This window comes from Oncorhynchus tshawytscha, linkage group LG03, assembly GCF_018296145.1.
Source record: "Oncorhynchus tshawytscha isolate Ot180627B linkage group LG03, Otsh_v2.0, whole genome shotgun sequence".
NCBI lineage: Eukaryota > Metazoa > Chordata > Actinopteri > Salmoniformes > Salmonidae > Oncorhynchus > Oncorhynchus tshawytscha.
The window spans coordinates 22,589,973-22,597,024 of record NC_056431.1 but is presented as its reverse complement, the minus strand read 5'-3'; the positions used below and the strand labels follow the sequence as shown (position 1 = coordinate 22,597,024).

Here is a 7,052-nt window from a genome sequence, read left to right as displayed (position 1 = left end):
GAGACTCAAAATTGAGCTCAGGTGCATTCGCTTTTCCATTGATCATACTTGAGATGAATCTACAACTTGATTGGAGTCCACCTGTGGTAAATTCAATTGATTGGACATGATTTGGAAAGGCACACACCTGTCTATTTTAAGGTCCCACAGATGACAGTGGATGTCAGAGCAAAAAAACAAGCCATGAGATCAAAGGAATTGTCCGTAGAGCTCCGAGACAGGATTGTATCGAGGCACAGATCTGCTGAAAGGTACCAAAAAATGTCTGCAGCATTGGAGGTACCCAAGAACACAGTGGCCTCCATCATTCTTAAATGGAAGAAGTTTGGAACCACCAACTCTTCCTAGAGATGTCCGCCTGTCCAAACTGAGCAATCAGGGGAGAAGGGCCTTGGTCAGGGAGGTGACAAAGAATCCAATGGTCACTCTGACAGATCTCCAGAGTTCCTCTGTGGCGATGGGAGAATCTTCCAGGACAACCATCTCTGAAGCACTCCACTACTCTGGACTTTATGGTAGTAGCCAGGCGGAAGGCACATGACAGCCCGCTTTGAGTTTGCCAAAAGGCACCTAAAGGACTCTTAGACCATGAGAAACAAGATTATCTGGGCTGATGAAACCAAGATTGAATTCTTTGGCCTGAATGCCAAATGTCACGTCTGGAGGAAACCTGGCACCATCCCTACAGTGAATCATGGTGTTGGCAGCATCACGCTGCGGGTATGTTTTTTAGCGGCAGGGACTGGGAGACAAGTCAGGATCGAGGGAAAGATTAACGGCGCAAAGTAGAGATCCTTGATGAAAACCTTTTCCAAAACGCTCAGGACCTGCCTGACTGGGGCGAAGTTTCAACTTCCAACAGGGCAACAACCCTAAGCACACAGCCAAGACAACGCAGGAGTGGCTTCGGGACAAGTTTCTGAATGTCCTCGAGTGGCCCAGCATGAACCCAATCGAACATCTCTGGAGACCTGAAAATAGCTGTGCAGCAACGCTCCCCATCCAACATGCTAGAGGGTCTGCAGAGAAGAATGGGAGAAACTTGCCAAATACATGTGCACCAAGCTTGTAGCATCATACCCTAGAAGACTAGGCTGTAATCGCTGCCAAGGTACTTCAAAGTACTGAGTAAAGGGTCTGAATACTTATGTACATTTAGATTTCAGTTAAAAAAAAAATATACATTTCTAAAAACCTGTTTTTGCTGTCATTAGGGCTATTGTGTACATTGAGGGGGACGACGACAATGTAATCCATTTTAGAATAAGGCTGTAGCGTAACTGGAAAGTCAAGTGGTTTGAATACTTTCCTAATGCACTGTACACCCTTCAGCCATGCATTATTTATGAACAAAGGGATGGATTGGTGGTAGAAAGCCCAATAGGCCATTGACAGGTCTAGAAAACATGTGGATTTGTGCACAAACTGGCATGGCAACTAACAAAGAATGTTATGCTGTGATATTGAACCAAATCAAACAAAAACTGCCTTTTAATCATTTTATTCAAGAACATTTAAATTTCATAGGAGTCACAATAGCTCTTTCCACTGTTTTTACAGAACAATTTAATAAAATAAACAATAGAACATATGATTAAGTTCACATTATTAATTTTGTGTGGTGATTTTGTGTGTTGACCTAATACAAGTTAGTGATTACTTTCAAACTGTCTTATGTCTCCTGAATGAGAAGAGCTGATGTTGATTCAAAACATTTGGTAAGTAATTAATATTAAAAAACTTAAAAGGAGTGGCAAAAACCCTATTCCTCTTAACATTTTAGAAACACACTTTAGCTGCCTTTAATGTTTGGATTTATGTAGGAAAATAACATTCAGCAGTTAAAAACAGGTTTAGAAGGGTATTTTTTTTGTTTTTTTTATACTTGGACAGGATATGGACGGTATTCATTTAAACAATGCATAAAAATGGATATGAACATGAGAACCCCTTGGAACAGCTTCATTACCTCAAATGTAAGCCCACAATGAACTATAAATGATATCTTTTAATATAAAAAAAACTTGGTAAAAAATACTTATTTTAAACTGTACAGTCACCAAGTACACAGAATGATCACAACTTCAAACAGTTCTTCATTTGGCGTCTCCAGCGGCCTCAACTTTCGCCTAGAAATGAAGAATAGACGTATTTCAGACATACACACAAAAAAAACGTTGTATGCAATGAATAACCGTGGGAAGAAAGTGAACTTTGAAGTTATTTTCAAAAGAGAATAGAAAATAAGAAACCAACTATTGTTGGTTTCATATATTGAACTGCATCTAACCCCGTAGGCCTACTGTATTGTTATAGTGAAAATAATATTTTCTAAAGACCAGTTATTTTTGTGCAAATCAATTCAATTACATGCACTAATTTATGCCAGAAAGGCAGGAAGCAAATAAATGACATAGAACCAACACTATAATAACAGTGTAATAACAATTTCCACAGAACTGCTTAGTTAATATTATTCCACAATTCACACATTGAGTTGAGCGCCCATCAAAGAAGTAATGCTTATATGTACAGGTGGGCTGAATGAATCACATCCCCTAAGAGGTTAAATCCCCATCAAGGGGCAGTGTTTTTTTTCTGGTAAGGGTAACTGATGGATTGCAGACAAAAGTCATGTACCGCCTAAAGTGAAACCAAATGGAAACCATAAGGGGCAGGGGAAGAATCACATTGAATAGAGAGAGCAAACAGATCCTTTCAGGAAACAAACCTCAGCCTTGGCATCACCGTTCTCAGCGGCCTTCTTTCCCTTGACTGCCTTCTGAAGAAGAAAAAACACATTAGCCACTGACTGAAAGAGTAAATGTATTTTCTCTCTCCTCTCACGTCCTTCAAGATGTTATGCATCTTGTCAAATGCTCAGCAGTGCCAAAATACTTGAGATTCTTTTTACGAGGCTTTCCCTCATGTGGCTGTTAAAAAAAGAATAACAGGACAACTTCTGACTTGATGCCAAAGGTCATGAATCAATAACGCTTAGGCTAAGGGTTAACACAACTGCTAATAAACTATAGATGCAAAAACAGCACATACTTTATTAATAAAAGACAGATGAAACAAACACTTAACATACTTTGGGTGCTGCCGCCTTTTTGGGTTTGGCCGCCGGTTTTGGCACAGGTCTCTGCAACAAACAAAAAAAACAAGACAGTAATTAGGGTAAGTAACACATGAGTTTGCAATACAAAGAAATGTACAGATCCTAAAGTAGCCTATTTGAATGGTAATACTTACAGATGACAAACGTGCGGAACGTCTTGCAGGCTGAAGAAAGAAACACATTTTACATATCTAACCATGACTCAACTACTACTATAACAATCCCACTTTAACAAACTTCAACTTTTAAAGCATAAGGAAGCCTTCATAAATAATGATTGCATAGATGTATCAGCAAATTATCATTCATAAGCAAATGTCATGCTTTATAACGCATTTCAAACGAGTAATGCCACATTTGACAAAGCACCAACCTTTTATATCACCCTTTATGTATAAAATTGTGTTTACAAATGATCTGTGAAGCATTTATGTAGACCAAATTTCTCAAGACTTTATGAACATCCTATACAGCATTTGTAAGCTGTAGTTCAGTTAAAGTGTAACAATTATAAATGAATACACTAGTTAACATTTTAGAATTAACATTGTGAATACTTGTATGCATACCTCATCGCCCTTGGTAGCACTCTGAAAACAGTAGAAAAAAAGCAGAAGAAAAATGTTTAGAAACTGGGAGGAAATGGAATTCCTAAAGCACATTTTAAATATGACGAATAATAAATAAATTCAGCTAATGTATCAGACAGTACTGCAATATGCCTGGGTTGTAGAGCGTAGGTCCTTTTCAAAAAGTAAGGTAACTGGTGCTAATGTTATGTCCATTGTTGCCCTCTCTCATTCTACGTAGGGCCCCTTTGATCAAAATGAAGCATCACATCCCCAGAGAACATGCTGGGCTTTTGTATAATGTATATTTTGCATAACGGATTACATACACCACAGTGAGCGAGTTAGATACACATTTTTGATGACATACATTTCCACTGTTGTAGGCTACTTCTGACTTCGAAGGTATTCCCGCGCATATTCAAATTCAAATCTGTCCTGTCACAACAGTCGGGCGCGCTTGGCACTTCCTTTGTTTTGCGTCAATTCGCGCTCGACAGCCGTCAACAAGATGAAGTTCGCGCTCAATAAATATACCTATCAACATTATTTCGACGAAGTTAAAGCGGTTAAAGATTCAGTAATATGTTTTTAAAAAAATGTATAACTTTAAGGTTCAACGATAAACCTAATAGAAAATGTCATTGAAAAGCACATATGCTGTTTGTGCATTCACAAAGATGCTAGCTAATGTTGGCTATGCAAAGATGGCAGCCTGACGTTGAAATTAGCAGGGCTGGGGAAATGACTGAAGTTAACGTCAACAACTCTAGCTAATGTTTGTTGAAAAAAAAATGCATTGGCAATGATTTAGTATTTACTGGTAAAGTAGAGGATTCATAAGATTGCATTTAAGCGTTGCGTCGGGTGCAAATTATTGAAAAACGACCAAGCATCTTTTCCCACCAATTTGAGGCTCACTGATTCAAGCCTGCCTCAAACATGACTAGAAAACTAGACACCGAGAAGCTCGCAAGCAGCACATTAAACTACACAAATTAATAGTTAAATCGTTAGATGTATGAAATACAGCAGTTGAGCTTCTTCACAACTTCCAAGAAGCACCTAGCGTGTGATGCACAAATCGTACTTAGGTTGAGTGAATGAACTCGTCATAGGTATGCTCAATGTAGGACGAATAACCTTAATAAATATGGTTAATATCTTTACACTTTATTTATTATGTAATTGTCCTTTTTTTTATACGGTTTATTTGATATATTGATGACTGCGTTGAGAGGATGACCCATTTTGCCGCCATTTCTAAACGACGACATACAGTACTGATGAAGAGACCAAATGCAATTTTAAAACGGCAAGATGCAAGCAAAAAAAATACAAATATATTTGTTATCCGGAAAATTAAGCATTCCTTACCTTTCTTTTAGGCATATTGATGATTGTTCGGGAATTGCAACACAATTCCAATTGTATTTTTATTTTATGGAAGTTGTTGGGTATCTCACTAAGCTCTTCTAGCCACGTTAGCAATGCAACAATGGTGAATGTAAAATAATGACCGAATGTAAAATATAAGATAGAAACCGGTTTGAACCAGTTTTTATATTTTGAAGTCAGACATTGGATGAAAACAAATCACGTGTTTGTGGGCGTCTCCATGTTCTTAAAGAGAGAGTGCATAGAAAATACCACCGCTGTAACGAGGTGGCGTGGTTTCTGCAGGATCTGCAGACTGCAGCAAAGACAGTACAGTATGAAGATATGGATAAACTGCTTCTCCAATAAAAATCCCCGATGACGCTTGTAGGCGACGGCGGCTAGCTAAACTCAGGCGCCGAAACACGTAATCGGGTCTAAGGTTCATCTCGCGCCGAACTGCGCATTTGCAGGCCATCAAATCAAAGGTACCCCTTCCATTCAGTTGTGTCAGTTGGTCAATTTCACGAAGTTGGAGTAATAACATGCTCAACTACTTAATACATTGGGTTGTGCCTATATTTCGAGAAAATTAACAACCAATGAATTATGTTTAACTTCTGTCATTGACTTCTATAACACCAAACCCCGGCCTTGTCTGCTTGATCTGCTTCGCAAGCGTTCCCAGCAGTCTCGCGATGTTGCGCCTCTGGGTTTAGAAACTTTATGCCTGCAGTGTACATCACCCCGTCAATGGTCCAATCAAGATACAATATAAAAGGTTACCTATGTTACAAATAATCCATTTGGATGTACAATTTGTTATGAATATATGTAGCATAATGTACATTAAACTAAATGAACATAATCACGTTTATTCTGCAAGATAAAGAAACCTGGTAAAAATATAGTTTGTTTAACATGTCAAATATGGGCATCCATGACCATAAAACAGTTATTGCACAATGACATGCATTGAACATTTTACTTGACCAGTCCAGCACACATACACTATATATACAAAAGTATGTGGACACTCCTTCAAAATTGAATTTGGCTATTTCAGCCACAACCATTGCGAACAGGTGTATAAAAATGGAGCACACAGCCACACGATCACCATAGACAAACACTGGTAGTAGAATGGCCTTACTGAAGAGCTCAGTGACTTGCAACATTGTACAAGTCAGTTCGTCAACTTTCTACCCTGCTAGAGCTGCCCTGATCTGCTGTTATTGTGAAGTGGAAACGTCTAGGAGCAACAACGGCTCACAAATCACACTTCACCATCTGGCAGTCGGACGAATGAATCTGGGTTTGGCAGATGCCAGGAGTACGCTACCAGCCCCAAAGGATTGTGCCAACTGTAAAGTTTGGAGAAATAACGGTCTGGGGAAGTTTTTCATGGTTCGGGCTAGGCTCCTTTAGTTCCAGTGAAGGGAAATCTTAATGCCACAGCATATGACATTCTAAACGAGTCTGTACTTCCAACTTTGTGGCAACAGTTTGGGGGAAGCCTCTTTCCTGTTTCAGCATGACAATGCCCCCGTGCACAAAGCGGAGGTCCATACAGAAATGGTTTGTCGAGATCAGTGTGGAATAACTTGACTGTACAAAGCCCTCACCGTAACCCCATCGAACGCCAACTGCAAGCCAGGCCTAATCACCCAACATCAGTACCCAACCTCACTAATTCTCTTATGGCTGAATGGAAGCAAATACATGCAGCAATGTTCCAACATTTAGTGGAAAGCCTTCCCAGAAGAGTGGAAGCTGTTATGGCAGCAAAGTTGGGGAATGAGATGTTCAACGATCAGGTGTCCACATACTTTTGGTCATGTAGTGTAGCTGGTGCTGTGGTAAATGGTGGTCTCCGATGTGTATCGCCTCTGGGAGTGAGTACTCCGATTCTATTGTGAATATCAATCCAAAGAGAATATCCATGGAATCCATTTGACGGACAGATTTTACAGAACAACTTTAAG

General features: G+C 39.4%; 1 long non-coding RNA gene across 1 annotated transcript; it reads right to left on the bottom strand.

Annotated features, from left to right (window-relative positions):
• Nucleotides 1-1,485: 1,485 nt before the first annotated feature.
• Nucleotides 1,486-5,225, bottom strand: LOC112231444. The gene is made up of 6 exons (XR_002950455.2): nucleotides 5,068-5,225; nucleotides 3,691-3,711; nucleotides 3,256-3,285; nucleotides 3,095-3,145; nucleotides 2,732-2,782; nucleotides 1,486-2,129 (listed from the first exon to the last, which is right to left on the bottom strand). It is a non-coding gene; the product is annotated as an uncharacterized LOC112231444 (long non-coding RNA).
• Nucleotides 5,226-7,052: the final 1,827 nt, after the last annotated feature.